The sequence below is a fragment of the Triticum dicoccoides genome, chromosome 1B, assembly GCF_002162155.2.
Source record: "Triticum dicoccoides isolate Atlit2015 ecotype Zavitan chromosome 1B, WEW_v2.0, whole genome shotgun sequence".
Lineage (NCBI taxonomy): Eukaryota > Viridiplantae > Streptophyta > Magnoliopsida > Poales > Poaceae > Triticum > Triticum dicoccoides.
The window spans coordinates 8,575,437-8,586,832 of NC_041381.1; the positions used below are offsets into that span (position 1 = coordinate 8,575,437).

The 11,396-nt window shown below is 42.6% G+C and overlaps 1 pseudogene; it reads right to left on the reverse strand.

The window, feature by feature from the left end:
• LOC119298993 overlaps nt 1-409 on the reverse strand; it is a 1,743-nt pseudogene extending 1,334 nt beyond the window's left edge.
• Nucleotides 410-11,396: the final 10,987 nt, after the last annotated feature.

Sequence of the window (11,396 nt, forward strand, 5' to 3'; positions counted from 1 at the left end):
GGATTGGTGTTGTTGGGGGAATTGCTGTTGCTGGGGGAATTGTTGTGGTTGCTGGGGGATTTGATGTTGTTGGGGGATTTGTTGTTGCGGGATTTGTTGTTGTTGGAGGAATTGTTGTTGTTGGGGGAATTGTTGTGGTTGCTGGGGGATTTGATGTTGTTGGGGGATTTGTTGTTGGGGGAATTGTTGTGGTTGGGGGAATTGTTGTTGTTGGGGGAATTGTTCTTGTGGAGTATGCAATTCCTTGCCTCTAGGGCTTAGCAGCCTACTGGCACTGGCGATGTTCATCGCCATGGCAAGGAGGACAAATATGATGAAGGTCTTCATGTTTGATTTGTGTTTACTATTGCTCACTTGGCTTTGGTGTTTCAACTCTAGGTCCTTGAAGGTTAGATGATGGAAGAGACCCTCATGGTGTAGTCGTATTTATAGCTGGCATCACACATTTGTTTTTGATCTTCACACTCGTTTCTTGAAAAAGTGCTCTTAAGCTTATCGACCTAATAATTTTCTATGTTGTGTTTGATGGCACTACTTACTAGCGTGACTTTGGATTGTTCATCATAGTTGATTGTTCTTTCTCATATCATCTGGGTGTATCAAATGCTTGATAACGCATAATGACTCATCGTATTCACTTTACACTTCAAATATTGATCTAGATTGTTTCCGTCTTTCTGATTTAGCTTGTGCTGTTCTGCATGTTGTTAGGTATATCCAGATTGGCATAACTTAAGGGAACTAAGTTTGTAATCTTCACACTCGCTTCTTGAAAAAGTGCTCTTAAGCTTATCGATTACCTAATAATTTGGTATGTTGTGTTTCATGGCACTACTTACTAGTGTGATTTTGGATTGTTCTTCATAGTTGATTGTTCTTGCACATATCATCTAGGTGTATGGAATGCTTGATAACGACAAATGACTCATCGTATTCACTTTACACTTCAAACATTGATCTAGATTTTGTCCCTTGCTCCGAGTTAGTTTGTCATGTTCTATATGTTGTTAGGCGTATCCAGATTGGCATACTTAAGGGAACAAAGTTTGTAATCTTGTGTGTGTCATTGAGATAGATCACACTATTAATGCGAAGATTGTTCTATACACAATTTTTTCTGAACTAACTTTATATTTTTTGTACAATATATATGTAAGATGGATAAGCATAGATGACTCATCGTATTACCTTTTCATATGGAGCGGTTGTATTGTCATATGAGTTACTAATAGAAAACAAAGTATTAGGGCTTTGCGTGGCTTGATTGATTCACTCCACGTAGACATGAACATTTCTTTTGTATTTCATTCGTTGGTTAATCTAAGTTTGTACATATTGTTTCAAGTTGTTCATATAGTTTCTAGGTTTCTTTTATTGAATTTATTACCACCAGTATAGGAAGCTATTAGTACTATGATTGTTGATACTGATACAGAACAAAGAGGAAAGATAGAGCAATATACAGTTGATTTTGTCTGGTAATTATATAAGTGTCTTTTTTTCTATTTTCTTGTAAGCAAGGAACCTACAAAAAAGAAATGAAATAAGTTCTCCTTCTACACGATACGTGAATAAATGAATTTAGGACATATCATGCCTGACTGAATGGGAACTGGCCTATCGCCGTCATGTAGCAAACACAAGCCATAATGCCGATACACTTGGCTCATGCAACATGCACACGTGAACAAAAGAAGAGCCTATCAGTATATTTATATTTTTTACTTCTCTTATCCTTGGCCATATTATTCATACATATGGTTGCATCGAATCAATTGACTTGTCAATGCCATGGACCAGCTAGCATACTAATGTTTTTGTGTGTGTGGCTTTAGCTGTTGCAAAACCTCTACATATGTTTTTTTTCATTCCTTTACCCTCTACCACTTATTTTCAGATTGATGGAAAGTGAAGTTTCAGACAAGGAAACAAAACACGATTACATCCTCCTCCATGCAGCTTCGTGGAGGCTAATTATAATTGAAACTCCTGTTAATCGCACTGGATGTCATGCCAGATTCGTGTAGAATTTGCCGGATCGATTGACTAGGGTTTGACCCTTGGATTTTTAACCTTGTACGTTGTAATTTTTGTTGTACATGGATTAGTAAAGGTCTATAGTCGATCCACAATCATCACTATGAATCAGTATTACAGATTCAGAACAGGTCTTTGTCAGAGAAGGAAGTAGGAGTAGCCAATGATACAGGAAAAAGCCAGCGAGACCTGCCTGCCTGGCTGTGAACAGTTCATCTCCTTCTCCTTGCTATTAATGTTGTGTTAAAATACCTAACTAGCTAGCTAGCAAATCATAGGTTGTCCTTCTCTAAAAAACTGTAGAAAGTTCTTTGAATGTAGTTAATTAAACAAGTGAAATTTGAAAAGAAAAATTATTTTGAAGTTGTTGGTTTGTTTGTTGTTGCTATTGTTTTCGTTGTTCTCGAAACAGGCTTTCACACTGCTTTATAAATAAAGCAATATCCAAAGATGTACACGGCCGAACGATACAATATGGTGAGGTAGCCCCTACAAAGCCGATCTTGAGATATCACGCACACGACTACGCTACCAGCAACAAGCACCGAAAGAACTAAACATCCTCACGCTACGAACTAGCACACCAAAGCTCAACGAGAACGCCCCCAAGAGGGAGAATGGCATAGAGCGTCGCCGCTGCCAAGTCCATACCGGACAAAGGTCTACACCTGGAGACCTGACACGGAGAGAAGAAGCACAACAAAGTCTTCAAGAAGAGCACGACACCCATGAGTGTCGTCGGTGGCGGTGCCCAGGCATGGAGCTTTCGCTTGGCAACTCACCCGTGCCACCATGAGGTCCTCAAGAGTAGCGCCGCGATGTTCAATCCCATGATCTTGATTAGGACGCTGCCCCTCCGAAAGAGAAGGCACGTCTGATCTTATAACCGCAACACCTACCGTTGCCCACACAACCCGGGAGGGGAGCCACCACAACCGGAATAATGCCCGCCAAAGAGCAACCATGTGGCCCGCCATCAGGGGACGCCAACCCAGTATCGCTGTCGCGAGATACCATACACCACTCACATCACAATGCAACCAACCATGGTAGGAAGAGAGACAACACTCCATCTACTCCTACCCTAGCCTATGTCCCAATGTTTGGTTAGGCGCCTCCACCATAGGACGCACCCACACCTGCATCCCCAGCCAATGCTCCATGGACTAGGGGGGCCACCGGCGAGCCAACCTCGAGCCCTTGGTCAGGCGAGCTCACACGACGCCATGTCCGTGTTCTCTGACACTGATCCGCTCATGAATGCAATGCTAACACAACTATCACCACCGAGCAGCACCCAAGCTGGCTCGCTTCGCAATGCACAAATCATGGCAGGTAAAGCCCGGCATCAGTCACCAGCCAGTGACTGCCGACGGCCATTGTCGAGGCCAGCTCAGACGCCAAGTCTGTGAACTGAGGCACTGGTCCGCCAGCCGACACAATGTATGCCTGACCACCACATCCATGAACCATCACCGACGCTACAACGTGTGGAGGTGCCTCCCCCAACCTAGCTTCAAGCATCCACCTTGGCTTGACTGGCAGCGACCCAGAGCCGAGAAATCCTACTCCAAGGCGACTACGCACCGAACCTCATGTGATGAGAAACCAACCCCGACAAGGACGACCATATCAAAATCCATGCCCGGTGGCTAGTCTGCGTCACCAGCCCGCTGCCTACATATGCACCCAGACAAGGCGGGCGCCGCCCCATCAAGAGGGGGGCCGCTTAGAGCAGCTGGCAACTCCGGTCGCTGAGCAGCTGCACCAATGCTAACCCCACCTCTCCATTGACACCCCCCGCCTAGATCCATCGCCGCCAGCCAAAACCATGGCCACCACCCATCGCCTCTTGTCATGCCTCCATGCCCGTGAGAGAGACTGCCGAAACCCACCATCACCAGCTGTCGCGCTCAGAAGAGGGAGAACTGCCACCATCGCCTTGTGCCGCTTGTCACAAGTTGGCAGCAGATCCACACTGCCATAGCTATCACATGCCTGCCTACACAGTAGGATTTGCTAGGTTTTACCATGTCTGCACAATTCTTTTTTCCTATTTTCTCCAAGATGTTGTTTTTAAAATTTGCTTGCAGGTTTAAGGAAAGGAGGAGTTCACTATCACCACCACCTCGTGCAAGGGGATGTCAGCATCAGTCATCTTTACCATCATCCACCTCCATCCCATTGTAATACCAAACCCATGTGGATCCATACATGTATTATCCGTGTGTTTCATCCATGTTTACCACCACTATTTCCACTGCAAATTATGATTTTTGACTCAAGTTGAGGGGGTCATTTTCCTTCAAATTTAGAACCTTGTTTGATGGGTCATGATTTGTGAGAGGATACTTTTTGTCCCGCTAAGATTGTTATTGGAGATAATTGGTACTTAAACTCATTTTGTGAATGGAACATCAAAGGCGAAAAGTGCATAAGTAATCAATTATTCTCACTATAAATGAACAATGAAATCTGGCATGGAGTTCGTGGAAAACATAAACACCTAGTTTGATGTAGATGCATGTCAGATAAGATGGTTACAAACTCATGGAGCTCTACATTGAAGTGTCATATTGCAATTACTCCTTACTCCCTAATTAATAGTACTTTAATTTTGACCAAGTTTCACACACGTTAAGTATGTTATGTACAAAATGAATGAAACCTTGATAAGGATTTGACATGGAAAGTGAATAAGGTGAGTCAGCTTTTTCTCAAAATAAAATACCAAGCACCATGCTTTCGTGACAACCATACGATCTTTTGCACAACTAGCCAAACAAATTTTGATGATCAATCCTATATTAAACTTGTGGCTAGTGCAACCTGACAGAATATACAAAATGATCCATTTCATAAGCATGCATGCAAAAAAATTGGAAAATGAATGAAAAAATTAATCGCTAGCTGGAATTTCATTCAACCATCCCATCCAAGCTGGTAGAACCACACTGACTGCAATCCGACATCTACATAACAAGATGTCCACAACCCAACACGTCCAAAACAAAAAGATAAAAAAATGCAAAGACGGCACGAGGTTATGCAATAAACGGACTTGTGCCGCAAAGATCATCACAAGTACAAAACACAAATAGAAAGAACAAAGACAAGTAGCAGCAGTCAAGAGCAATTCACCACAAAGACACATCCCCATCCTTTCCCTCACCACCATTGCATCGGCTAGCGCCAATGAACAGCTCGAGGGCAGCAGGATCAATGCTAGTGAAAGCATTTCACCGACTTCATTTTGCTGATAAAGTCCATGCAATGAGTCGACATGAAAGAAAGTGTTTAGTTAGTTCAAATACAGATATCCTGAGAGCAGCCTAATAAATGAGAAAACCTGTGTCGGTCATTCATCACCAAAATCCATGTAAACGCACTTGGATGGATCGTGCAGTCAGGAACAAAAGTCCAAGGGGGTGACCTATATATACTGTTTATTTGCTTGGTAACTCTGGTTTAGCACTATCTTTTTTCCTTATCCTTGTCCATTTTATCCCTGCAGAAAATAGCCAAATGAGGAAGCAAAGGGAAGTGTTTGATTAGTTCTCCATGAAACGAGAATAAATGAATTTCGGACAAAGTATGGCTGAACTGCGAAATCCATAGATTGGCCTAACTGAATTGGGGAACTTGTCTCCATCATGCAGCTGACAAGAGCCATACTGCTAATACACTTGGCCCATGCAACATGCATGCATGATTATAAGGAGAACATCCATTATTCTCTAATTTAAATGAGTAACAGTCTCGTAGTAAACAAGATCCAGATATAATGTTCATGCTCGACGCAGGCACTAAATAACAATTATTCAGGTTCATCACTAATCCCGATGGTAATCGAAGAGCGAGCGTGCCGACGGTGATCACATCAACCTTGGAACCATTTCCCACACACATCATCACTTCGTTTTTCACCAGCCTCTGTCTATTTCGTAGTTCCTGCTTTGGGTTGCAAATGTGAGCAACTGAACCGGTATCAGATACCCAGGCACTACAACAAGAGTTGGTAAGGAACACATCTATAACATATATATATATATCATATATATCATATATATCTTGTTTGGCGTTGGCCCCTTCTTGTCGGCCAGGCTTGGGGAAATTCCGCTTCCAGTGGCCAGTCTCGTTGAAATAGAAGCACTCAGTTTCCAGCTTGGGCCCAGCCTTGGGTTTCTTCACGGAAGAGGCAACTACTTTGCCACTCTTCTTGGAGTTACCATTCTTGCCCTAGCCATTCTTCTTGAAACTAGTGGTTTTATTGACCATCAACACTTGATGCTCTTTCTGGATGTCTAACTCAGCGACATTCAGCATCGCAAACAGCTCGGAGACTGACTTGTTCATCCCTTGCATGTTATAGTTTAGCAAAAAGCACTTGTAGCTAGGTGGTACTGATTGAAGAACTTTGTCAGTGATCGCTTCTGGTGGGAGCACAACTCCCAACTTAGCCAGACGGTTGTAATACCCAGACATTCTAAGTATGTGTTCACTGACATACCCGTTCTCGTCCATCTTGTAAGCAAAGAACTTATCGGAGGTCTCATACCTCTCGATCCGGGCATTCCTTTCAAAAATGAACATCAACTCCTCGAACATCTCATATGCTCCATGGCATTCAAGATGTCTTTGAAGTCCCAGTTCTAAGCCATGCAACATAGCACACTAAACTATTGAGTAGTGATCCACATGCGTTTGCTAGGTGTTCATAACATCCATAGACGTCGGAGGGGGTTGCACACCAAGCGATGCATGAAGGACATAAGCCTTTTGTGCAGCCATGAGGATAATTCTCAGAGTACAGGCCCAGTCTACAAAGTTACTTCCATCATCTTTCAGCTTGGCTTTCTCTAGGAACGCATTGAAATTCAGGGAAGCTATTGTGCGAGCCATTGATCTACAACATAAATTTGCAAAGTCAACTTAGACTATTGTTCATGATAAATGAGTTCAAATAATCATATTACTTAAAACTCCCACTCAAATTAACCTCCCTCCGGTCATCCGAGTATAACATGATGAAAATTCACCAACCCAAGTCCGATCATAATGTGAGATGAGGTGGTTTCAATGGTGAACATCTCCATGTTGATCATATCTACTATATGACTCATGTTCGACCTTTCGGTCTGTTGTGTTCCGAGGCCGTATATGTACATGCTAGGTTCGTCAAGTTTAACCCGAGTGTTTCGCATGTGCAAAATTGGCTTGCACCCTTTGTATGTGAATGTAAAGTCTATCACACCCGATCATAACGTGGTGCTTAGAAATGACAAACTTCCGCAATGGTGCACACTCAGGGAGAACACAATTTTGTCTTGAAATTTTAGTGAGGGATAACTTATAATGCTACCATCGTCCTAAGAAAAATAAGATGCATAAAAGGATTAACATCACATGCAAATCATAAGTGACATGATATGACCACCAACTTGTGCTTTTGATCTCCTTCTCCAAAGCATCGGCATGATCTCCATCGTCACCGGCATCACACCATGATTTCCATCATCATGATCTGCATCATCGTGTTGCCATCGAGGTTGTCACGCCAACCATGCTTCTATTACTATTGCTATCGTTTAGTGATAAAGTAAAGCATTACATAGCGCTTAATGATTGACACGCAGGTCATACAATAATTCAAGACAACCCTATGGCTCCAACCGGTTGTCGTATTCATCGACATGCAAGTCAACACAAACTATTACAAACATGATCGTCTCATACATCAAATATATTTCAACATGTCTTTGGCCATATCACATCACAACATACCCTGCAAAAACAAGTTAGACGTCGTCTAACTTGTTGTTGCATGTTTTACATGGCTGCTATGTGTATCCAACAAGAACGGTTCTTACCTATGCAAAACAACAACTATGATATGGAAGTTGCTATTTAACCTTCTACAAGGACTGCCTTCATCGAATTCGATTCAACTAAGGTGCGAGCGACAGACACCAGCCAACCATCTTATGCAACAAAGTCACATGTCTATCGAATGAACCGGTCTCATGTCTGTGGACAGGTAAAGTTGGTCCGGGCCGCTTCATCCCACAATTCCGCTAAATCAAGAAAAGACCAAGGAAGGCAGCAATCTGAATATCAATACCGATAAACTCCTTTGTGTTCTACTCATGATGTCATCTGCGCATAGCCCCAGCTCTGGTACCACTGTTGTTGGAACTTGCATGGGAAAGAAAAAAATTCCTACACTCACCAAGATCAATTTAGGAGATGAACATCTACGAGAGGAGAGATTTCCTCTACATAAACTTGTGGATCACTAAGAGGAAGCGCTAAGAAACATGGTTGATGTAGTCAAACATCTTCGCGATCCAATCATGATACGTCCCGCAAACTCCTGATCTAGTGCCAAACGGACGGCACCTATGCGTTCAACACGCGCACGGCTAATTGATGCCTTCACCTCCTTGATCCAACAAGAAATGGAGAAGTAGTAGTTCAGGTCCTCCAACAACACGATATCGTGGCGGCGGTGGTGGTGGAGGAATTTCAGCAGAGCTTTACTAAGCACTACGCGGAAGGAGAAGGACTACGAGGGAGAGGACAGGCAGCGACACGACACAGATGTGTCTGTCTGCCCTCCTTCTACCCCCATATATATAGGGGGAAGGGAGGAGGTGGGGATGCCCTATGGGTTCCCTTAGGAGGCGGCGGCCACCATAGATGGGGGCGCCCCTAGGGAAACCCTAGGGTGGCTTTCCCCCCAAGCTAGGTGGAGGCAGCCCTAGGGGGTTGCCCCAACCCTTCCGTCATGGTGGGATTGGGTGTGGGGGGCGCACAACCCCTTAGTGGGCCGGTGTGCTCCCTCCCCTTGTCCCACGAAGCGCCCAACACTTACCTGGCCCCCCAGAAACCCCTTTCCGTACTCCGTCGATTCCCGCGGTACCCCTGGAACAATTCCGGACTCCGATACCCTTCGTCCTATATATCAATCTTCACCTCCAGACCATTCTGGAGTTCCTCGTCATGTCGGGGATCTCATTCGGGAATCCGAACAACCTTCGGTAACCACCATATGACCCAACTATACTTATATCGTCAACAAACGTTAAGTGTGTAGACCCTGCGGGTTCGAGAACTATGCACACATGACCGATACACCTCTACGGTCAATGACCAATAACATGACCTGGATGCCCATGTTGGTTCCTACATATTCTACGAAGATCTTTATCAGTCGAACCTCGATGTCAAGGTTTCAGGCAATCCCGTATGAAGTTCCCTTTTTCCATTGGTATGTTACTTGCCTGAGATTCGATCATTGGTATCTCCATACCTAGTGCAATCTCGTTACCGGCAAGTCTCTCTATTTCGTAATACAAGATCCCGTGGCTAACTTCTTAGTCACATTGATTGCAAGCTTATTGTGATGTTGTATTAGCGAGTGGGCCCTGAGATACCTCTCCATCATACGGAGTGACAAATCCCAGTCTCGATCCATGCCAACTCAATAGACACCCTTGGAGACACCTGTAGAGCATCTTTATAGTCACCCAGTTACGTTGTGATGTTTGATACACACAAGGCACTCCTCCGGTGTCAGTGACTTGCATGATCTCATGGTCATAGGAACATATAATTGACATGCAGAAAACGATAGCAATAAACTTGACAAGATCATATGCTACATTCATAGTTTGGGTCTTGTAAATCACATCATTCTCCTAATGATGTGATCACGTTATCAAATGACAACTCATGTCCTTGACCTAGAAACCATGGCCATCTTTGATCAATGAGCTAGTCTGGTAGAGGCTCACTATGGACACGTTGTTTGTCTATGTACCCACACATGTATTTTAATTTCCAATCAATACAATTATAGCATGGATAATAAACGATTATCATGAACAAGGAAACAAAATAATGACCATTTTATTATTGCCTCCAGGGCGTATTTCCAACACTTCCGATGATTTTGTGAGTAGTTTACGACAGCCCTTCGGGTCTATAGCTAGAATCTAGATGGCTTCTTCTCTCTCTTTGATCTTCAATCCAAAGTTCTTCTCAATGTTCTTGGAGTTCTATCCAATGTAATCTCCTTTTGCGGTGTGTTTGCTGGGACCTGATAAATTATGAGTTTATGATCAGATGATTCATGAGAATATTTGATTCTTCTTTGAACTCTTTTATGTGTGATTATTTTAGCTTTGTATTTCTCTCCAATCTATCGATTTGGTTTGGCCAACTAGATTGGTTTATCTTGCAGTGGGAGAGGTGCTTTGTGATGGGTTCAATCCTGTGTTGCTCAATCCTAGTGACAGAAACAGACATGGCACATATTTGTATTGTTGACATTAAGGATAAAAATATGGGGGTTAATCATATTGCTTGAATTTACTTTGTCTACATCATGTCATCTTGCTTAAGGCGTAACTCTATTTTATACCTAAAACTCTAGATGCATGCTGGATAGCGGTCGATGGGTGAAGTATAGTAATAGATGCAGGCAGGAGTCGGTCTACTTGCATCGAATGTGATGCCTATATACATGATCATTGCCATGAATCCTTCATAATTATTTGCTTTTCTATCAATTGCCCAACAGCAATTTGTTTACCCACCGTATGTTCTACGATCAAGAGAGAAGCATCTAGTAAAAACTATGGCCCCTGGGTGTACTTTTATCATATATAAAAAAACACAAAAATACCTAGCTGCAATTTATTTACTTTTATTTTATTTTGTATTTTACTTTATCCATCTATCACTACCAGAATTAATCATTGCAAATAACGTCTACGAGGATTGACAAGCCTCTTATTTGCGTTAGGTGTCAGTGTTTGCTTTTGTGTGTGCAGGTGCTGTTAACAAGGTTTTGTGTGGTTCACCTACTGGATTGATAACCTTGATTCTTAACTTAGTGAAATACTTATTTGTACTATACTTCATCATCCTCTCCTCCTTGGGGAATTAACAACACAGTCTACAAGTAGCACTCTCCATTGAAATGTTAAATTGTAATTAGTCCTTACTCCCGAATTAATAGTACTTCAATTTGAAACAAGTTTCGTACATGTTAATTATGTTATGTTCATATAATACTACACTTCCTAAATAAGTAGACGTCACATAACATTGAGATTGTAGTTAGGGATGGAAATCAAAATAGGGCATGAATGTAACAATTGCGAGCAATGTGCTTCAGAAAAGAACTTATTTGTCTTTTATTCCCATGTTTGGACTAGTACAGGTCGGGGTTACACATGATGGTGCACATCACTTTATTTATCATCGTTACATTATGCTCCATTGACTAACAACGATGATTCACCCGTCTAGTATTACATCTCTTCATTTCATAGGCCACTGATACTTATAAC